At 41.0% G+C, this 23,605-nt stretch overlaps 2 protein-coding genes across 2 annotated transcripts in view; one reads left to right on the top strand and one right to left on the bottom strand.

Annotated features, from left to right (window-relative positions):
• UBE2R2 (ubiquitin conjugating enzyme E2 R2) overlaps nucleotides 1-23,605 on the top strand; it is a 51,598-nt gene that overhangs the window by 14,363 nt on the left and 13,630 nt on the right. The gene's annotated exons all lie outside the window — the stretch shown is intronic.
• DCAF12 (DDB1 and CUL4 associated factor 12) overlaps nucleotides 11,579-23,605 on the bottom strand; it is a 289,432-nt gene continuing 277,405 nt past the window's right edge. Inside the window, exon 10 of the transcript XR_009115877.1 lies at nucleotides 11,579-11,593. The gene's annotated coding sequence lies outside the window, so the exon portion shown is untranslated. The remainder of the gene's footprint in view (nucleotides 11,594-23,605) is intronic.

Below are 23,605 nucleotides of genomic sequence, written 5' to 3'. Positions count from 1 at the left end.
AGTGAAAAACTTATAAGCTACTACTTGCTGCAAAGGCCAGCAAATAGTGAAAACTGCTGGTAGGATTAATTTCCTATCACATTTATTCCTTTGTTTTTTTCTAGGAAAAATCCTACCCTGCAGATACAGGAACAGTCACTCAATCATTTTTTTTTTTTTTTACCTGCATGTTTAAAAGCTACCTGGTTCTCGTGATAATGATCAGGGTACTAGGTGGACTTGATGTTTCTGTGATACAAATCCAGTTTGGTGCTCTGGTTATTTCATTGAGTCATTTGACCATCTATTTCTGCTTAGCCACATTTCTCACCACAGGTGAAATCTCTGCTTTCTCTAATAGCAGCGTAAGCCTGTGCTACAGCTAATAGCTGATTTACTTCTAAAACTTTGCCTAATTAGAGAGAGGTTTTCCTTGGCAAGTGATACCAGTTTCTGCAGCACTGAAATGTTAGAAATTGTGGTCCCTGGTGTAATGCAGATACTAATGGTAGGTGTTTTATTTGTGGGTAGCTTTTGCTGAAGGAGCAATGGTAAAAATACCTATTTAGGCTTTTCCCCCTTCCTAGTGTATAAGTTTTTAAACTGTATTACATCTCCCTCTGACCCATCAAGGTTTTTTACTCTGAAAGTGCTAATCTGATACAGGACTTCATCTGAAACCAATCAACAGACAAAGGTTCACAAATATTTCTGAAAGTAGCATGATCTGTTTTAAATATTTCCTATCATTGCAAAGAATATTTAATTAAAAAGTGAGAGAGTATGAGATGAAACCCGGATCACCTTGTGTAATCACTTTGAATTGTGTGCTTATAGTGGTCTGCTCTGCTGTTAAGATCCACTATTTTTATCCTTCTATTTTCACTAGTTTAACAGCTAAAGTTTCTAATATGCCTGGTAATAATCAAACCCACCCTTTTGTCAAAATGAAGCTTGATATAGGAGGTTTCATAAACTAGGCACTACTACTATATGGAGTAGTCTGAGTTGCCTGAAGAGAGCGTATGGTACCTGGCACTTCAGTGGAGATGACTTGGTAATTACAGCTCCTTTGTCTGAGCCCCTCTGCCATTTCATGGGGCTAATGGCAAATTAAGCTTTCTGTAGATGCAAGGAAAGCAGGCTGCTAAAAATGTTTGGGTTTTGTACATCTTTAGTTATTTTATTGGACCTGGACTAGAACGACATCTTGAAGTGCAAGGTGTGAGGTCAAAGTGGTTAAACTCTCCTGAAATGAATAGTCCTGCCACTGGAGCAAAGCTTCTTGTGAACAGAGATCTTGATTCTCACAACCCTTTTACAACAGGACAAGGCAAGGCAAGACTATTAAGACACTTTGGGATTTTTATTTTTTTTTTAGCTTTAGGTGGTAGCTGTTTACTGAAATCAGCAGAGAATTGCTTACTTAGGTGATCATGGTGATAGTCTGGATGTTTTGCTGTGATGATCTGACTCTGAGGGTGTCACATCAACTTCTGCGCCTTAAACGTCTCAATTCTAGCTTGCGTTGTAAGCACTTGTGAATATAAATCAGCTAAGGTTTGGCTTGAGTTGCTTTTTTTCCAAGATAAATGTAATATACAGTTGTATAAGCTAACTAGAGGATCCTGAACCTGAGCTAGTGAAATCTAATTTGATTTTGGATTTTGTAAGCTAATCCTTAGTGCAATTTACTTGTCAGTTGCTAGAACAGTGGGCACTGCTGCTTTGTGCTAAGCAAAATCAGAAAGAAAAAATGTATCTGTGATATATTGGCTGACTTATACCACGAGATGTGGTATTCCTTTAATCCTTTTATAAACTGTTTTATCCTAGCTAATGTATTTGTGGATGTTCTTATTACCCATACAATGCCTAATTCCATTTGAACTCTGCTAAACTGTTGGCCTTAATGTTGCTTAGCAATAATTAGCAAAACACAGGTGGATTGTGTATTAACTCTAGATCAAACCTGCAAAAATTTTTTTTGTGCTGACCTGTTATGCTTTTATGTTGGTAAGATTTCCACTGCTGAATGGTGAATGGGAACTCATCCAGATGGGTGCTTGAATCAGCCTCACTGCCAGCCCTTATCTTGGATCTTTTCTTGATTTTGTCTTTAAAGCTCTTATGTTGAGTTTCCACTTGACATGGCAGGCTTTTTAAGAATGTTGGATAGCCTCCTTCCCAAACTATGGAGTATGCTATAGGAAGCTTCACCTTCACTAGGTAAAAAAAGCATCTGTGTCCCTTTTTATGGAAATTTGAGATGAATTGCTGGATGTCATTCTGCTGTTTGCAATTTAACTATGGTGCTATTACACATGTTTGTACACACAGTTTATAATAAAGGGTAAAGGACTAGTAGTAGTTGGTATTCAGATGTTTTAGATGTCTGATATGGAGGTTATTTTAGATGTCTGATCTGGATGTTTTATAACTTTGCTAAGATGCTGGAGAACCCCCATTTTGTGATTTTGATTCCATATTCTTCCTTTCTCAGATGTTTGTTGTAGACAAGTTTGGTTGTTCAAGGACAAAGTTCCACTTAAAGTTAAGGAATAATGCAGGATTCTTAAATAATCCCTCCTATGCTTTTGTAGCAATATTTTTATCCCATACATTCTTGCCTTGCAACTGTCACCATTTTAGAGCAATCTGTGGTAAGTAGGATAAAGAACTAAAATTGTACAGAGGTGCCTGAAGTGTCAACAACTTTAGTACTGAAGGGGGTGGCATTAAGGGCCAGCCCACTTATTTTACATGCCCAGCTTTGGAGTGAGACTTGGAGAGGTTCAGCCATCTTTTGTCTGGGAATAGCTATGTCCTCCTCAGGACTTTGGCTCTTGCAGGAAATTTAATATGTGGCTCTCAGCCAAAAGTACTGGAGGTGTATTTAGTTCCCACTGCAATTTAAAGGGACAAAACACATATCTTCTGGGTTTTTTTTTTTTTTTTGAGATAATGTAGTTATCAGGCTGTAAGTTTATATTGAGGAATCCTTTCTTTCCCTTGTTGAAATTTTGTGTGCTGGGCTCTTGGCTGCATACTAGGGTAAAGCCTAAACCCAGCCAGTGAAGGAACTTTCCTCTGTAGCTTAAGGTGCTCAGCTGGAAGGAGGGATTGCTCCTGTTTATCAGCTCACATGCCAGAGTGAAATGTTAGTGATCCTGACAGTTTTTTCCAAGCTCTGTGCTATGAGCTGTCAGTCTCCTTTTGTTTTCTGGCTTGGGCATTTGCATTCCTGTCTGGACAGTGGCCTGATGCCAAGAGGAAGGCTGAAGAGAGTTATGCTTACTGCCCTTTAGGATAGGGCATCCACCCAGAAGGTGGAGGATGCAAAAGTGCCTTTGGATTAAATGCCCCAGTGCTAGCTGATTGAATAAGGTGTCCCAGTTCAGCTGATTTTTTTTTTTTTTTAAGAAAATAGGACAATCATCTGAATGAAATGTGTAGTACACGTGGTCACGTACAGGCTCTGAGTCAGCCTTGTACACAGAACTACTTTTAACCTTGAGTTCAGTATTAAATTCCCAGAGCTCGGTGTTCAGGGCATTTTATTTCTTGTCACTTTTGTTGGGCAGGTCAGCAAGCACTGTTCAAAAGGAATGTAAGGAGAATCCTGAGTCTAGAACCTGGAGTTTTCAGGGGTGCATCCCTAGTCTGCACTGACTCCTGAGATGCACTTCACAAGCACCCACCTTGTCATGCTCACCCATGCAATGCTTATGGTGTTACTCCTGTTCTAGCAAGGTCCAGAAAATCAAAATATAAGCTGCTTTTTAGGTGTCCATTAATTACTCTGTTCTGGAGAGTGCAGGATCTTCTTTACCGCTTTAAACTGCTGTTCTTCTATTTTTGGAAGATATATCTGCAATAGAGATTGAGAAGGTAACCTCAAACAGTTCCTGTCCCATGCCCAGTGCCTAGTAATTTATTTGTGGCAGAAAATCTCTTAGTGCAACAGGAAAATTACTTAAAATTTTGTTCACCCTTATGAACACTTTGTCACTGGCTAACTTTTTTACAATTCTTTTTCTGGTGAAATTTTCTCTTTAGTTTACTGTAGTCAGTTGTCTCATGGATGAAGCTGTGATTTTAAGGACAACATTTCACACTAGAAGCACTTTCAATGTCCTATGATAACATGTACAAGAATGTCAGATCAGTAAGTGTTTAATTTGCAAATTGAAAATCTTGCTGTTGTGGCTTTTTGTGTTAAGCTTCTGGACTGTAAGGGTAATGAACTAGTGATGCAGGCTTCCATGGTCATTAATCTGTTATTGTAATAGCTGTGTTTAAAGCTAACTGCTCACAGTAAAGAAACGAATGAGCTATGTGTTACCTTAGATATAATTAGATATGCTGCCTGGTATGTTTATTTTGGAGATTGGAGCAGAAGCATAAACCCTGATACAATACAGGCTGCAATGCTCAGTGCAGAAGCGGTTGTACAGGGAATGTGAGCTCTGCAGCACACACAGCTTAGAGCATGGTGTGAGTTACTCTGCACTGGATTTGCTGAGAATTCTCTTTTTTTTTCATGCCAATAGGAGAATCACAACATTTTAATCCTGGTGGCTGCATTAGTTATGTCTGTATGAGATCTGATGTCCATAGACTTAGTACCCTGAAAAGGTGGACAGTACTGCAGCAAACATGAAGGAAGTTGTGCATATGTCATTGCTAGGATAGTGCTGAGGTCACTTCCCCAGTATCCAACTCCTCAGTTTTTTCCTGTGAGGAAGATCAGGCCTCCTGAACCTGAATTACTGTCCCAACTTGTCTATAGCCCTGTTGATATGGACTATAGACAGCCACGGAGTTCAGCCTTGGTTTCTTTGCAGGCTTTCTATCTTGAAAAGATGACGTGACTTCACTGAGCAACACTAAACAAAAGTTAATTATGTATGTCTTCCAGGTACTTGTTTTAAAACACGTTGAAGCTGTAAAATATACTGGATCTGCAAAGCTGCCATTATGCCTGCACTTAGCACAAGGGCCATTTTGCCACCAGGAGAAAGTATTTTGTCCTACAAAGTCTAAATTGACTCAAAGGTTTTTGGTTGGTTTTCTTTGGTGTGATGTGGGGATTTTTGTTTTGTTTTGTTTTTTAATATCATCTTTGCAAGTAGTAGTCTAGTGTTAGTTTCAGCATCAGAGTCTTCTTTTTCTGCTTTCGTACATTGGTACGTGCTTTGAATGATGCCTGCTTGGGAAGAGACTAACTGAAAATATTGCAGAGTAACTTGAGCAGCAGACAGTGTACTACTCAAATGAGGCTAACTTCTGTATAATGAGACTGAAGGAGAATGTTTTGAAACTCATCTCTTTTTACAGGAGGCAGTCAGTGCTGTTGGCATATTTTAATGGTACAATGTGTTACTGCTTGTATCACATCTACTGTGATGAGGCTGTGACTTGCTGCACGCTCTTGAACCTGCAAAGTTAATCCAGCCTACAAATACAATAAGGGGTTTGTGACTCCTAATGAGCTGCAGAAATGATGGTTACTGTATGGTTGATTGTATGTAAATAGAAGTAAATTGGAGCCCTCTTGAAAGTTCTGCATACTTTGAAGGGTGGTGACACATGATTTTTGCTGAAACTGGGGTCTGTAAGAGTGGCTTCTGGTGATTGCTTGCTTATTCCACTCTTCCAAAAAAGTCAAACATGGTATGTTAATGACATGCTCCAGAGAGGTATATGTGCTGCTGAGGCTGTAATTCTAAAATGTGCATTATAAATCACGTAATTATGAAGTCTGGCCAAAAATTATTGGCTTGGCTGTCTTTATCACTAAACAAGCAAGCAGGTCACTAATTTAACTTGTTTAGATTATTTTTCCCTTCTGCCATTTCCCTGCCCTACACCTAAATGCCAAGATATTGAGTGTTAGAATGGGAAGGAAAACCCTGACTCTATTTTGTCTTCCCAAAGGAGAGAAGTACTCATAGGGTATATGTGTGCATGCATATATGGAGTATTCAGATTATCAGCAGATTATTTAACACCTAAAGCCAGAGCTGATGGTATACAGAACTGCCTTCATGAGTCTTCTATAGGAAAGACAACACAGGCATTTGTGGAGGATTTCAGCAGTAGCCAAAGGCTCCTCGTTGGGATTTTTTTCCTTTGCATGCAATCCCACACTTGCTGAAAAAGATTCAACCTTGGTGATTGGTTTTTATGTTGTACTGACTGAACTGTTGACGCATACCTATCTAAATAAAGGTCTAAAGGGTGTTTTCTTCCAGAATAAACCATTTAAATTATAAATTAGGGACGTTCTGGCTAGTTTGTTATCTGGCTGCACAGTAGTACCAGGAGGGGTGGGAGGAGGAACCTCTGTTATGACTTGCACCACTTTGGGGTTTTTCTTCTTGCTTAGAGCTAGTTTGGGTGCTAAGTTGTTTTTAAGCAGTACTACTGAGGATTTATCAGACTAAGTTGAGTATAAGAGATAGAAAACAACAGTTTATACACTTCAGATTTTGTGGTGTTCAAATGCCGGTGACAATCCTGCCCACATTGTCATCATTCAGCTGGTTCTTAATAGCCTGTTTGATGCAGTAATTCCAATTGCTGTTTTTGTCTGGATTTGACAACACACTGAGTGTGGTGCTTGTTTGGGACTCTTGAGCTGTCCTGCTGGGTGTGTAGCTGGTAACCTGTTAGACCTCACTTGTTAAAAATGCTGTAAATCTAAACAAGCTCTGGGAGTGTTTTGGCATTGAGCTCCCAGTGCATTGCTGTTCCCCTCAGCAGCTGCTGTGCTGCAGCTGCTTGTGCAAAGGCACAACTGTGCTCATGAGCATCCTCATGACTGCTGCTCCAAATGAGTGTGGTGGTGCAGAGAAAGCATGGAGGTAGTGAGCAAGATTGATACTGAGAAGATACCTGATGTTGTTCAAACACAGGTGGGGAAGGAGGGCATCTTCACTAGTGAGAAAAAAACCAAACACAAGCTCAGGATTTTAGAGGTAATTTGAAGTTAGTTCCATAAACGTTTATGAGGTAGTAGAGTGGACACTTTCTACCATGCTGGACAACTGTAACAATAAAGTTTACAAGGATGCTGCTTCCTCTTTGCAATACCTTCTTGGAATTGAAGTCTCCCTGCTCAACTGAGAAGTCCAAACTGCATCTTTAATGTCCCTTTACAACTAATTTTCACCTGTGCTCAGCATCTAGTACCCCTTGAGCTTTCTCAGTGCTTTAATGAGCTCACTGTAACATCTTCTGTTGTTCCAAAGTGCCTTCTCACTGTTGACAGGCTCTTCATGCTGATATCCAGGTGTTAGAAAAGTACATTATTTGTTGGTGGAATGGCCTTGATTAAGGTCTAGGGCTTGATGTGCTTTCATTTTCTCAGACCTCGGAGATTAATAAAGCTTGGGAGGCAGGATGTACCACTGATAGTGGGCACAAAGAATACAGAGTTTACCAGCCACAAGGACATTTGGCAGAACTCTCAAGATAAGGAAGAAACCAATAAAGTCAACAACTGAGAAATCAGCTCCAACTGGATATAAAGTAATTCTGCAAGGGAAGATTAGGACCACCAACTCACGGACCACTGGCCCAAGGAACCCACTGACTCAAAAAAAGAAGAGTTGCTTTTATTAGTCAGTGTGCTCTGAGAAGTAAGGGAGTAATTTAACTAATAGAAGATGGTATACTAACTAATGAGGGAGCTCTGTAACTTGTAGCCAGTGAGCATTAATGCCTTCGTTTGGTAAAATATATAAATAATGAAAGATTTTGATAGTTGTTGTACTGGCTTTGTGGATTCACTACCAGCCCCCATTTCTGTGCAGAACTGTAAATAAATCAAATACCTCAACTCTGTGTGGGGATCAGCCTCTTGCACAGTGGGTTAAAGAAACTATTTTGGGACAATAGCACTACAGCACAGTGAAGCTTACTGCGTGGAAAATGAGCTTGAAAGAATCTCCAGATTGGACTTTGGCACTAATATGAGTTTACTTCCAAACAGTTGATATTTGAATCAAACTGTCATATTTTAATGTATTGTCCTTTCCAATACTGATTTATGTACAAGATCACAATTGCTTCTGTCTGCTCAGTCCACTGGTTTTGTCCTTGATACTGCCTGGTAGTTTTTAATAAAATACTTAAGACAGCTGAACTTGCTATATGTGTTTTGATGGGGAGGAAAAGAACAACAAAAAAAGGCTTTAAATATGGTTTGATCATCCACTGTAAATTAATACAGGCATTTGTGCAAAGAGTTAGTAGCAAATGCAGATAAGATGCTGAATGCAGATAAGATGCAGAGTGGCAGCCTGTCTGCCTGAGAAAGACACCAGAGGCTCACCTGGGGTCTCTGCAGAGTGTTTTGACTAAAAGAGTACAGCTTAGTACTCCTGATCTTTCATGTTAGCAGGAAGATAGTTCTCAGTTAACCTTATGTATGTTAATTTTCCCACGGCCTTTTTTTATTTAGCATTATGACAGTTTGAGAAGTACCAGCTGAACTGTGTAGCACATAAAGAAATAACACTGGGATAAATATGTCTCTCTGAAAGCAACCTCTGAGAGGAATCCAGGAGTCTTAAATGCTGATATCTGGAGTGTGGGTAGTCGGTTTGGTGTCTTCTCTGAATCCTTGCTGTACAGACAGCTGAGTGCTTCAAGGCTGGGAAGTGACAGACTAAAATGGCACACACAGTACTTAAAATAAATTAGGATTTTAGATTATTCTAGGTGATTAAGACCAAGTTAGTGATCAAATAGGTCAGTTGCTGAAGTCTAATAGCTGTCAAGACATCAAATTTAAAAGTACTACCAGGTAAAAATAATTAAAGTACCATGTAGAAAACATTCAATCTGATGCTTTTTGTTTTACATTTGGGGGACAGGGTAAATGTGTTAATGAAATTAAAGAAGTTTTCTTGAGTTACATCAAAAGGGGTGGCAAGGTGGTTCCAAGGAAGTGAACTGAATGATCATTTACCTTGTGATATTGCTTACTCCTGTACTTTGTGTGTAAGTGAAGTGGGTTTTATACTGATGTTTCTGTAAATCCTGTGTGGTAAGCAGGGTCTGATGACCTAGTAAAAACATTACTGAGATGGGAGTGCCCTGGTCCCCAGACATACTGTGCTTCTGCATGTGCAGTTCATGCTCCAGATTCTGTGGAGGAACTGCTGCTCTGCCATGCAGACATTGCTTAGCAGTTGTGAAAATGCTGGTTATTAGAGTGGGATTGCAGACATTTTTGCCATAGTACACAACTTGAACCAAGCAGCTGCAGCTGGTTTCCTGGGATACCAGAGCAGAAGCCATGAAGATTAGATGTTGTTCCCCTTTTGCTCTTGGACTCATTGACTGGCTTGTCAGTCTTGTCTAATCAGGTTAGATTGCAGGTTTGTTTGAAGTGTACCATATTTGGAAGGGATTAGCAAAATCAGTATGATGTAATTTATTTTGTCACATATGAAGCTGAAGGCTGGTGATGCAGTTAAAGGCAAGGGCCTTTATCTGCAAGGTTTCCCTCTGATTTCTGTGGTAGGTACAGGGCATCTACTTGTGTAGCTCTCAAGTACCCTGTTAGGAAGGTTAAGGATTCTTGGCACTGCTGCGTATTAATGTCAATGCCTGTCTTAAAATGAAATAGGAGATAACTTGGTAAGCCTTCTGATATTTTTTTAATACCTAAATGAGTTAAATTATTTCTTCTTGCTATACTGGTGCTGGAAGTTGGCAAGCTGACCTGAGCACTTCAGATATCAAAAAGTCCCTTGGAAAGCAATCTTTTTTAGAGCTTTTCTTTTGACATAGCGAATACTGAATGGTAACCTTTAGAACAAAACTTGCGTAGTTTCTGTAACAGGAATTTTTCAGAAATCTCTTCGTATTTGTGGTGGTAATTCCTTGGCGTGGAGAGGATGACTTCCCTGAACTTCAAAGTATAACATGCTAATTTGAAACTCTGTTGGGTATCTAGAATTGCAGGCTGTTTGAGTTACAGATCCTTACCCTACCGATGAGCCTGGTTTGGTTTGAAAACATATATTTAATGTTGGTGGTGGTGATATTGGACTAAAGTTAATCAACTTTGAAGTCCTTCAGCAGCATTGTGGCTAAGAAGGGAGGAGACTGAGCATAAAGAAATATGTAGCTAAAGGTACCCTGCTTAGGATCCTCACTGAGAAATTTTTTTCACTTCCTCTGTTTCTAAATTGGAGTTGAAGTGAAAACATGAATAATTGATGCCATAAATACTATATGTGAGTTCTGCTACTTCCTGGGATAGTAATGGCTTTGATTTCCTCTCCTAAATCCACATGACAGTGATAAATGTGCTGTCTCCTTCTCCAGGAGGTTTCAGAAAGCACCAACTTCTGCTGACCTAATTGGTGCCAAAAATGATAATTAAGTTTCTAAAAAGCTTTGGAGGTAGTCCTATTAGAGTAGGTATTCATGACTGTTCTGATAAGTGGGTGCAAAGTGGGAGTTAAAAGGGATTCTCTCATCATTGTGTGATTGCTTAGTATTGCTGTGCAGAGGAGGAGAGCTCTGCTACTGCAAAGCATCTTTGTAGTAAGATGTTCGTATTGATATGTAAGGATTGCTTCTGGATGTTTTCAGGTGCATGGAAGTGTTTTGTTAGAAAAAAAAAGCCACAAGGGGGTTGGTTTTGTTATTGTACTCCAAGACATATGTCCGTTCATAAGAGCAGTGTGATTATTTTAATTAAATTTAACAAGGTCAATATGACAGTACTTGTGTGAACTTTAAAATGGATACTGGAGATGTTCCTTGTCCATGGTTTGGAGCATAGGAAAAAATGCTGCTGTGTCAGGGAACCACTTTGTACCTTAAAGTCTAACAGTTACTATGTTTTGGATGTTTGCCTTTATAAAAAGTAAGCTTGTTGGTAGTATGGTGTAATCCTCTACTTCCAGTGGAAAAGTTAAAATCCAAGTAGTTTTGGACATGTGCAGAGTACTCTGTGTTGCACCAACTCCATCAATATTGGCCATAGAACAGTATAATGCTGAGTGGGCAAGTGTAATGTTAAAGGTCAAATGTGCAGAGATCTTCAGAGACAGTTGTGCTGCTTGGCTGAGCTGTTTGTGTGCCTGATGCATAAAATGTGTGATGGAATGCTGAGGTCTACCTTGAGAGTGGTTTTGTGAGTGCATGTTACACAGGTCACCCAACACCCTACTTTAGTGTACTTTGTAGGAATCAGTGGGGCTGCTCCTAAGGTGGATAAACTTTTTCACAGGGCCCGTTAAGGACTGGAGGGGTGTGGAGGCAAATTGTCTGGATCTGGAAATGCATAACCCTTTCAGTACTGCAAAGAAGACCCTTGGATCTGATATTTTACTCATCAGACTGTTGTCAGTGCCACTGAAGGTCACTGCTGTTGCAGTGTCTGATGGAGATAGTTTTACTCATCTGAAAATGCTTTTCCTTGGAGGCAATAGAAACTGGGCCAAGGTGGGATAGGAGGGACTGAGCAGGAGCTCTAGTAAATAATACTGGATGTCCAAGAATAGGAACAAAAGGATCTTTGTGGTTGATTTTTCTGGCAGGCTGCTTGGAATGAGTTCCTGCAGTTTTCCCTCACTCCACGACCCTTACATTTCAGGTACTCCCCCCATGTGTTTTCAAAACTCTTTGAGGTGCATAACCTGGGATTTTTTTTGTGAGCTGTTGTGTGCTGGTATTGCCCCTTGTATGGCTAGATACTTCTAACACTAAAAACTCACAGCATAAAGCTTTTCTTAGGCCAAAATTTCCATTCTGTAGCTTTTCTTGTAGAGAAAAGCAGCTGAGAGCAGCATAAACCAGCTACAGGAAAACAGTTGACTCCTGTTGGTCACCTTGTGGTGCTCTCCCGTCCTAGCCAATGCTGTGATCTCCCCCCAGATATGCCAAGACATAGAGCTCCTAAATGCACATCACTGTATGCTTTTTCCATGGTAGCATCTGCAGAACTCTGTTTTTTTCCCCAGGAAATTAGTTCCATGCAGAAGTAAGACTCTAACCATGTAAAATTACAGCTTTGTAAGCAACATGAGTGTAAAGAAATTCTTTGTCTTCGAGTCATTTTGCAGTATAATTTTCATTCAGAGTTCTAACATAGCAACATAGTTTCCTATATTTATAATTTGAATAATGCTTACTATTTAATACATTATTTTCTAGGCACAGGATACCTCAAAGGCTGTACTCGTTTTATTTCATTATATCCAGGCCTTCTAAGACAAGCCCTGACAATTGGCAGTTACTATAAATATATTGATCATATATATTTGAAGTTACTCTGCAAGCAGTTGTATAACTTCTGGTAGTATTTGAGAAAATAAAAATCAGCACCTGTTCTATTAATTATTTCATTTCGGGGAAAGTCTACTTTGCACATCAGGAGTGTAGGGAAGATAGAGACCTGTGGTTGCCAGACAAATTTTTTGGCTGCTAAAAAGCAAACCTCTGAAGTACTTTGACAGCGTCTAGCCTGCAATTGTTGTTGCAAAGTGCTGAAACAGCATTAACATTTTCATCTGAACCTTGTAACTACAAACAAAAGCTGGCCGTTTCATTCGGTGCTTGATGCCAGATGCTCCAGTTCTTTAAGGGCTCATACTGGAATCTAAATGGTATGTGAGTTGATGCAGCCAAATTGCCAAATGTGTTTTTTTTTATTTTCCTTCATGCTAGGCTAAAGGAAGTGTTGCATCAGTATTAGTGCTTACCAAAAAGGATAATGTTACAGGGCCTTCTGAAGGAGTGAAAGCACCTTTCCAGTTATGTGCCACATCAATGTGGCTGCAACAGGTCACAAGTTTGGAGAAACTCCAAAGTTAATGGCACCTGCTGGACTTGCCAATGGAATTCAAACACAGCTGCTTCCAGCTGGTATTATCAAAGTTCATGCTCTGGAAAAGTCCTTTTACAACAACAAAACATTCTCCATTGCAGTTACCTGTGGAAGATACTGCTCTAATGTCATTGTAAAGTTGCTCAAAGGATGTGTTTCTGCAGTGCAAGGCTTACACATGTTTGCCTTCTATGTGCATAGACACAGTTTATTTTAAAATAGTGGTCTGCCTGTGTCAGTATAACTTACTGGAGAAAACTGGTAGCAGCACTGCTCCCCGTTCTAGAAAACTCTAAGAATTCTTGAAGTCATGACTTGGGAGGGGTACAATTGGGGATTATAAAGCCATGTGTTACACTAAAAAAGTCAAGAGAGGATGACGGTTTACTGTCTTGCCTAATTTAAGAATGAATGTGCATTAAATGGAACTTCCAAGCAAGTCAAAATGAAAGTGGATTTTTTACACAGTATGTAGTTAAAACTGTAGAAATAATTGCCACAGGATGTTGTATCTGCTTCCCTGCAAAAAATATTAGTCTGAAAGAGATTAAACAAGTTGTTAGGATATCCTTCTGTTCAGTTTTTTCACTAAATGTTGCCTACAAACGGAAAAGGTCAAGAAGCAAGCTGTATGGTTCCCTTATTGAATCAAGGCAAGGTAAAACTTGTAGGTAGAGCACTACTGAAAACATCCTGCTTGGTCCCAAGTGTGTGTGTGTGTGTTGCTTGCAGGTCACATTGCTGGTGACTTGACTGGGAGTCATGTAACTGTAGGCTACATGAATGCCAGCAGGGCTCTTACCCTTGAGCATCTGCTAATTTATAATCACATCTACTTTATCACCACTAGAGGCTCCTCCAAGTCGTGCTTTGGATTCATTTCTGTGGCAGGAAGCAGCTTATGCTCTAAGTAGCATGCAGATGTCTGAATCTGTCACTGTAACACCTCTTTACAAGCAGTGAATTTTAATAGTTTTTTAATATCAAAATACAGCCATTCTCTTGCTACTGTGGCTCAGAATTCAAATAATCTGTTTGAAATAGTTACTGAGTATTAACTACTGATGAACCTTAAAGCATCAGCACCGAGAAGCTTGTGTTACTTGCTGGTAGGTGGAAAAAAGAGTCACAAAAATACTTAATGGTCAGTGAGGGTAAATAATTTTGTTTTACCATGAACATATTTTATCCTAGTGTAGATAAGACTTTAATTACCAGCACAGGTTATTTTATGGTTTGCAGGCCTCATTGTGTAGCTGGGGTAGGTTTACCGTGACAGGGCTGTACTTATAAAACACTGATGACTTTTGCTGCAAAATGCTTATTTTACTGCATTGTAATTTGATAGATAAGACACAGTGTACCTGATACACTCTAACAGCCTAACAACACGACGACTTAAGTTTTCAAGAATTAATCTGATCAGACAGGAAAGAGTATAGTCATGGGATTGTCCAGCATATAAATATGGGTGAATTGTCTGTTCTTGCCAGTCTTAGGATTTGGTAGTCTTGGCTTATTCCATGCACTATCAAGTCCAGTGCTTGCTCAGTATTAGTTTTTTGAAGATGTGTGGGTATCGTTTTTCTCTGGATGGAATAAGAGAACCCGGTTTCCAAACTGTCTGTATGGATGCTGCATTTTCTGAGTGTGGAAGCATGCTGGAGCACTGCACTTGAGCTATCAGACACAGTGTGAGTTCTTATAAGTGGTCTCTGTATCACAGATAATTACACATGATGATGTTGTTATTGAGAAAGCAGAGGAGCTTTTAGATGAGTCTTTGCAGGAAGGCAACCTGCCTTGTTTCTGAGGAGGCTTCAACACATGAAGTTGCTATGAGGCTACTGGCATGCACTTGCAAATGTTTTGGAAGATCATATTTTGTCTGTTTCTCTAGCATTCAGGCAAACATTTAAGACCTTAAAAAGCAGAGCTGAAAAATAAGTTATCCAAGAATCATAAGAAGGTAGATATCCAAAGAGTCTAAGTAGAAAATTATGTCTCACAACAGAAAATTTGTTTGGTCTGGAAGTACTCTTTCTTTTTTTTTTTTTTTTTTTTTTTCCCTGACATATAACCTGTTCCTACAAATATTTATAAATGCAGCACCTCTTGCAAGAGCTTTTGCTGTCAGCCTGATATTGTAGTTCATCTTGTTGCTCACCTTAGACTGGCCTGCTTTTTTTCCCCATTGTTGGGTCTGGGGGCTTTTTTTCAGCAGCATTCCAGTTCGTAGTATGAACAGACTGTAGACCTACCATAGATCTTGTCTTATCTTTGCTCTTATGCCAGTCATGCATGATCTGTCATACAAATTTCTTCTAAAGTTAAGTCAGAAATGACACTTTGAATCAAGAGCAAAATCTATGACATGCTTAAATACAGGAAGAAAAATGAAATGAGTTCTAATTCCCCTTCAGATCCTTTCTTTGTACGGGCAGGAAATAGTGCATAATATGAAAGCTACTTTAAGGGTTACTTTTAGTCCCACAGTTGAACAACTTTCCTTTGACTTTCCTACAAGTTGCATCTTTGTCCAAGTGATAAGATCCCTTTCCTCTAGTCTCATCTTACACCTGTCTCATTAATTTTTTGCCTTGACCTTAATCCTCTTAACCTGTGGTAGGCGTAAGTGGTTCTTCCTGACTGCTACTCTCACCTGGTATACCTTCAAACTTAATAGTTCCAATAATTAAATTAATTTTATTAATTAAATAAATAAATTAATATTAATCCAATCGTTTCAATTAAATTCAAGCTTGAATTTCAGGGCTGTGTGTTCTTGTACCAAGCTTGTTTGACTGCAGTAGTTCTGCTTTTATAAGTATAAATGATACCTTAAATTATGCTGCACTGCAGATGACTCAACCTGCTTTGCTCCCTTTGGCTGGCTCTTTCAGGAAATTTTTTTCAGCAAATTGAGGTTTCTGGCTTTATCTGGATGTTGTATTAGTAATTGACATGGCAGCTAGTTTGAACATAGGTAGAAATATTAATGCTAGCGTTCACTTCAGTGTTGCACTTTTCTCTTGTATATCCATAGTAAAGTAATACTGGTTGTTATGCTGTGACCTCCAAATCCTCTGAAGCACAAGGCAGGGGTGAAAAGAGGTGAAGAATGACAGAATGCTGAATGCCTCTTTAATTTGGCTCCTCACTAGCAAAAAAAGTCCACCCAAAACCTATTACTTTAGAAAGAATAGCCTGTGGAGCAAGGGATGTCTGTGTATCAGCTAATGCATTTATCCAAGCTAAAACTTTATGTTTGGTCTGGTTGGAGCAGCCCATAATGATGAAGCTGACAGGTGCATCATGCAGTAATGTGAAAATTTGCCTTTGTGTCTCAGATATAAGCTTCGTGCTAGCAAACACCTTCTGACACAATGCTGGTTCCTGCAGTGAGCTGGAGGATGCTGGGCAGGAGCCAGCTGGTGGACACGTATCAGACTTCACTTGTGCAGGATCAGAGACACTTTTCAGGTGGGTGGTACACTGGGTGGGGCTATGCATAATACAGTTTGTGACTGTGGGGTTATACATCTACACTAACACATTGCTGATTGGGTCTCCACACTTGGAGATGGTGCTGCTGATTTAGCTGCTTGCTTGGAAGCAGTGCAGTCCAGCAGGCTTGCTTGCTGCTGCTCAGTGTGCCTAGATTTACTGCCTGTGCCCAGCTCCGAGCAGGAGAGCTTGTGATCAGTAATGCAGTGGCTGAAAAACAAGTGACAAGGCTGCTGGAGTGCCTAGCTGGCTTCTGCATGGCAGCCAGCATAGATGAGATCTCAGCTGCAGTTCCTGAGTGCTGCCATTCACCTTCCAGATGCCTGTGTCCCTTATTTAAAGAAAGTCTGCTGGTATGCCAGCTCAAGAGGTCTCATCAGAGAGCTGCTGCCTGCCATGCTGGGAAAGGCAAAGTTGTGTAACACTGCAGCACAGTGCTAGGGTTTACACTTAAAATGCTATAAATATGCCTTTCCCCTTGCTGCTTATGAAAGAGGTGACTGCATCAAGACCTGCCCTGTGTTTTTAGCAGAACATGTGATGGGCTGTCCCTTGAGAAGAGCTTTCCTCTTGCATCCAGCCTGGCTTGCATAGGAAGAGAATCGAGGCAATTAGTCATTCACTGACTCATGAATGGTACTTGTTTAAAGAATTGGCTAAAAATAGTGAAAACAGGCTGAAGGAAAGGGTGTTCTCACACTGAGCTAGCTTGGACATCTCTTCACACAGCAGATACAAATGTTATGGCTTGCTTCACAGAGCATAAAAACAATCTGCTGTGTTTTGGTAAAGATGCAAAGTTGGAATGAATAGGTGAGTTCACAGACACTCTGTCCAGCATTATTGAAAATTGGGATGTGTTTTTACAGTGATTAATCACAGAACCTTGAGAGTCTGGGAGGGATCTTAAAGGGTAATCCAATCCCAACCCCCCTGTTGTGGGCAGGGACACCTCTCACTAGACCAGGTTGCTCAAAACCTTATCCAGCCTGGCCTTGAATACTTGCAGGGATGGGGCATCTACAAATTTCTGGGCAACTTGTGCCAGTGTCTCGCCACCCTCACAGTAAAGAATCTTCTCCTAATATCCAACCTCAATTTCCCCTCTTTCAGTTTGTGCCCATTATTTGTTGTTCCTTCTATAGTTCCTGATGATTGAGTCCCTCTCCAGCTTCCATATAGACCACTTCCGATACTGGAGAGTTCCTGTGGGGTTTCCAAAGAACCTTCTCTTTGCCAGGCTGAGCAGCCCCAACTTTCTCAGTCTGTCTGCATAGGGGAGCTGCTCCAGTTCTCTCAGCAACTTTGTGGCCTCCTCTGGATTTACTCAAGCACTTCCATGTCATTCTCTGTGCTGGGGTCACCAGAACAGTATGCAGTAATCCAAGTGGGATGTCACAAGAGTGGAGGGGAAAATGACAACCTTTGACCTATTGGCCAATCCATTCTTTGGATTTATCCCTGGATACATTTGGCTTTCTGGGCTGCAAGTGCTCAGTGCCAGCTCGCATTGAGTTACCATCAACCATCACCCCCAGGGCTTCTCTGCCAGGCTGCTTTCAATCACCCACTTCTCTGTGGGTGTGCCACAATCCAGGTGTGGGACCTCACACTTTGCTGTGTTGAACATTATGAGGTTTGCAGAGTCCAACCTCTCCAGCCTGTCCAGGTCTCTCCAGGTGGCATCCCTTCCTTCCAGAGCATGATTGCACTACAGAGCTTGGTGTCATCAGTGGATTTACTGAGGGTGTCCTCAATCCCATTGTCAGTCAATCCCACTGATAAATTACCAGGATAAGTCTGAAGTATATCATGCTGTCTCGCAGTCAGCCTTTTCATAGATGTGCCTGTGTAAATCTGCTTCAAGAAAACATTAATTACTCATCCAGTAAGGTTAAATTCCAAAATGTGACATCGAGCAAAATATTAAAGATGTCATAGTCTAATTCAATTCTTGCTAAAAGAGACAGTCTTTTTGACCCTGAAGCCTGGCAAGGAGAGAGAGGTGCCCAAAATAACAACCCTCTATATATGTAATTGGAGGACTTCCACCCATGATGCCAGAGATGCCAGTAATGTACCATGATAGTTTGTATAAACAGTCTCAAATATTCCCACCACTACTCCAGCAAAACTAATTGTTTTTACAAATGGGAAAGATGGAAAATTGCATTATCTGAGGTGGACAGAAACTGTTTCTAGAATAGTTATGCTCGTGTGAGAGCTTTATCTGTTCAGGTACCAGCATGCTGAGTTATATGTACAGTAGGGTATTTCAAGTCCCAGCTTCTACTCTGAAGCAAAGACCTAATGGGAGATGCGTAATTTGGTTTAAACTTTAGATGCGGTGTCCCTAAGTATCTCTGGCTCCTTCAGAAAATACCAGGCTGCGCAGGGAAAATTTAAGTTTCACACATTTGGAGTTATTCTTCCTATTTTGTCTAAATGGGGACGTCAGCATGTTTGTACAGATCTAAATAAGAACTGAGTCATCTGTTTCTGCCTGGAAAATAGTCACACAGAGTAGCCTCTCTGCATAGCCCACACACAGTGACCTCAGTCTCAAGCCTGTGTACAGTCTGTGGGCAACCTGAAGGAATCAGATCCAAGAGCACAATCTCTACATGAAGCCTTCAGCCATGGCAGAAACCTCCTAACATATGGCCTGTCACAGTCTCTGATATATTCCATCTTCATCTTTTTGTCTCCTAAAATCAGGACTGATCCTGGAGTAAAGGTTAAATTGAGGGTGGAATCTTGTAGTATTTCAGCATGGAAATTCCTGGGAAAATACATAAACCTCAATATGATATCAGCTTTCTGTCATGGGAATCTGAAATTGCTTTGTTTGGCCCCTGTGTCAAAGCTGAGTGAAGCTGTTGAACCAACAGCTAGGCCTGTGAAAGAGGATCAGGTAATTCTGTTTGGTGGTGTTGCTAATGGCCTTCTCAGTGATGGCACAGCAGACAAGAGCCAAAGCTGAGTCAAAATGGGCAAGTTATGGAATTGATACTTTGTTGTTTCAGTATGCCACTGTTTCCAACTCAGTATCTCTTGCTAAATGCTGCATCTCCTTCACTGGTTGAAATGATAGCATTTTCTGTAGCATCATGAAAAGTCAAATTGACAATCAAAGGAGTGGAAATCAACCTGGCAGATGTTACCTGAGTGTAGGTGGTGCTTGTGTAGTCTGGCCCTTTACCTGCTTTGGTTTGGGTTGGATGACTTGCCAACAATTTCAGCTTTATGAACATTGCAGATAATATATTGCAGTTAAATATTAAATAACATCTTACTGTTAAAAGACATTCTGGTAAAAGGAAATCTAGTTTGTACCAGAGGAAGTCTTCCATTGAGAGCAACAGATTTAGTAGTGCCCCAGATAACTAAATTAGGAAATGTGTATGAGATATGATTTAGTGTGAAACAAGAATGGGCTGGTGCCTGTCAAACCAGTCTCTGATTGTGTAAGCTAGCCTTACTTATTGACTCATCAGTGCTCTGCTGAATTTTGGCTCTATCTTCTTTTTTGTTTAGGTGCTTCATGTCCTTCCCATGAGATCTAGTTTATTCTTCACATTCAGATCTTTGTGATTTAAATTCCTTATGAAACAGTGCAGGTAATGTGGGGTATAAGGGCTTTTCTGCTGTTACTATTCATGTGGCCACTGCAGCACCAAGGGAGTTTTCAGGACTCACAAGTCTTGAGTGGTCTGGTCACTCCTCTTGGATCAGAGATGTGCTCCTCCTATTATCTGAAGCACAACAGATGGCAATAAGCACTGATACAGTGTTGCTGGGAAATGAAGCAATAACTGGGTTTGAAGTACCAGGCTAGCACCCAGCTCTGCCACAAGAAATTGCTTAAGCCATAAGTCACAAATGGAGCTGAAAGAGCTGTGTTGGCCCTACATTTTTACCTCACCAAATAGTCGACAGTGCAGTGGGATGGCTACAATGCTGTTTTACATGTTGTGAGCTGGATGATACTGAGGTGCTTTAAACCTCACTGCTGTGAGAAACTGGCTGCTTGTACTGACTGCTGACCTCCACTGAACATGCTTTCCAGCGCATAGTGTTTAATACTGCATGCACTAATCCAGGCCTAATGTGGAAGAGGAGATTCTGTAAAATTAATTGCATAATGTGTGATGCACCAGCAGCAGGAAAGGGCATTTTGTGGGATTAGATACAACCACTTAACCTGGTGGTGGCCTGTAGTTCCTGTTCATGTTCAGTGTGTGGAGCAGTCAGCAGGAGCACACTGGGGAGCCTGGTTGTGCCCCTTAAGAAGGAAAGTGAGGAGTCCTTGTGTGTCTGCAAGTCTGCCAGGGCAGATGAGTGATCTGTAAGAGACCTTGGTAGTACCTGCACAGAGTCAATAGGAGCTTATCTGTGGGCTGGCTGTAGCAGATAATTACACATAACAGCAAAATAATTTCAAAACTCAAACCACTTCCTTTGTATCTGATCTTAAATACAATTTGCTAAAGGTCCTTGCCCTCACTAATGCAGAGTTTTAGAAGGGCTGGCATCAAGCTTGCAATGTTTTGAAATGGAAGTAATCTCTAAATGGCACTTCCAGGAACACCAAGCAGCTGCAGTTTTTGCTGGCCGTTGTAAAAGCTGCTGGTGTTCCCCATTATCCTCTAATCAGATCCGTTGTGATCCTGGTGGCTTTCCAGGAAATGTGTGTGCTTCCCCCATGGCCTGTCTGCACTGGGTAGGCAGGATGTATTCAATATTCCTTCCCTTTCTGCCTAAAAATCAGGGTCTCAGTTTTGTCAGCTTGAAACTGCTGTAAAAAATCAGTGTCAGACTCCTGAAGTGTCATTTCCAGCTAGGCTGGACCAGGGGCTGGGAGGGAGTCTTGTCTGTGTTAGTCCCATGGCCTCACTATCGCAGATCCAGACCAGGATGCTTGGCCACCTGGGCGCTTGCTGGCTCGTGTTCAGCCATGGTCAACCAGCTCCCCTTGGTCCTTTCCTGCCAGGCAGCTTTCCAGGCCTCTCTGCCCCAAGCCCGGAGTGCTTGGAGTGGTTGTGACACAAGTGTAAGTGTTGAGTCAAGTATGTGGCAAGATCTCAAGAAACAAAGTTGCTGTAATAGTTATTCGTAGTGACAGAATCAGTGAATAATTTTCAGTCACATAAGATCTAGTGAGACTGTGTTTTTCTGGCATACATAGCAGAACCTGTGCTTTTATCTTATCCAGCTTAAAGAAGATTAACAAACCTGAAATGCAGTCTCTGTTGAAGGTGCAGGGAAGCAGTAAAATAGGAAACAAAGTGACTATGATGGTAGCAATATTCTTAAAATACGTGCTATGCTGTAATTTAGAAGTTGAAGTCTTTGTGATAGCTGTAAATGTTTCTAAAGGGCTGTATCTTCTGTCAGGCTGGACTTTTTAGAAGAGTTTATTATTTTTCTACAGACTATAAGCATGACTAGTTGCAAACTGGGGAAGGGAGGATTGATTGTGACTGGTCTTCATGTTTCTATCTATTGAGTATCTTCAGTGATGTCAAGGAGCCATGGCATGCAGCTGGCTAAAATCAGCACCAAAATAGGATTATTTCTGTTCTGTTCAAGCTCAGTTTGAGGAGTCAGGCACATGGTGAATGCAGTAACTGTTTGGAACTCGCAGGGGGGAACTGAGCTGCATATTTAGTCCTCCTAAATTAGTTTGTGTGGCTGTAACTGAGCTAACAAAAAGCTCCCTGAAAACTCTGCCACTCTCTAGTACCTAGCAGCCTGGCTGAGTTTAACAGATTTTTTTGCCTTATATCAGTGAAATTGTAGGGGAAAACTATTCTGTGAGCTCTACTTAAAATTAGATTTATTGCTTAATTTGGTCTTTTTTTTAATCATGTTTAGAATCAGGCTTTCAGTGGGGAAAAAAATGACCTCTAATTGTGGCTGTTGCTGCATTTTGCACACAGTCTTGCAGCTTCTCTTGGAAATTCTTGGCTTGCTTAACCCACACAGAAACTCAAATAGCATTCAGTGAGAGCAGAGTAGGCTTACGTAACTTTCCATGGTTTCTCTTGCAGAAGAGATGAGGTAATTCTCTCAGACCTGTTTGTAATGGCCTGGAAAAGTGTTTGGTTTCACTTTCAAATTCTGGATGATCTCACCATGGGGACTTGACAGTAGTGCTCTTTTTGTCTGGGAAAAATCCCTGCCTGTAATCCAAGGTTTTCTGTTTTGGGGGCTTTTGACTCTGAAATCAGGTTTGTAGAGAAGCCTTATTTGCTTTATGTTCCAATACAGAACCTCAGTGTGCTAAAGAGCTACTGACTAGTTAGAAATAGCTGATCACCATGTAATGTGGCTGCTTTCTCTAAATGTGTGATGTATTACAGGGAAGCTATGTTCTTGATTGCCTGCACGTGGAAGGAAAGATTTCTCTTATTTCTCCAGTTGGGTTTTCTGTTCCTAGAGATAACCCTTCATGTGATACAACACTGCATTCCATAGTGATAGTTATTGTAGGCACGTAGTCCTTCTCTAATAAAGAACTGTGTTTGTCAAACAGGATTTAGAAATTCGGAACAGTTTTCCAGGATCTACAGCATCTGCATGAGTCTGCATCACATACAGGGACATACTGGTGACTCAGGCTCAGCTTCTGGAGTAGTCTTGCTGAGACAAACCCCTCAGGGCTAGACAATTTGAAAGCAGAGGGGTTTTACTGGGAGGAATGAGACCTGCACTCCTTGAGCATCTATATGGGCTGTAGGCATAGCAGTGCTGGTAATCTGCTGGCACAATGTTTTTTGTTTTGGTCACCTGGAAGCTGTGGCTGTGTAGAAGACAGATTTTGCTAAGACATCTTGTAGGGAGCTCAACCCTGAGTTTCGCTGTCTCTTGCATTTTTAGTCTGTCCTTTTGCTTTTGTTTTGTGTCTTAAATCTCACAAAACTGTGTGTAAGCACAGGAATGGGCTTTCTTGGGAAAACCCCGGAGTCTGGAGGAGTCTGCAGCTACATGATGCAAGCACTTGAGTTGGAGTGAATGTGCCCTGCCTGGGTAGATCTCTGCTCTGCCCACAGTGCAGCATGTTCTGGACCCAGGCGTGTCCTTGCTGCAGCAATGTGGTGACAAGAGCCATTCACTCACTGCTCCTGGAGCAATGGCATTCGTGCAACTGGCCTTAAACTATGGGATTGTTTAAGTGGATTGTAAATCTCTTAGCTGTGTGTGTGCTGTGACAAATGGCTGTGGGGTGAGGACTCAGCGCTGCTGTAACATGCCCAC

The sequence above is a fragment of the Melospiza georgiana genome, chromosome Z (genome assembly GCF_028018845.1).
Source record: "Melospiza georgiana isolate bMelGeo1 chromosome Z, bMelGeo1.pri, whole genome shotgun sequence".
NCBI classification, from domain to species: Eukaryota; Metazoa; Chordata; class Aves; order Passeriformes; family Passerellidae; genus Melospiza; species Melospiza georgiana.
Note: the sequence above shows the minus strand (reverse complement) of the source record. Positions and strands in the feature narration are given on the sequence as shown.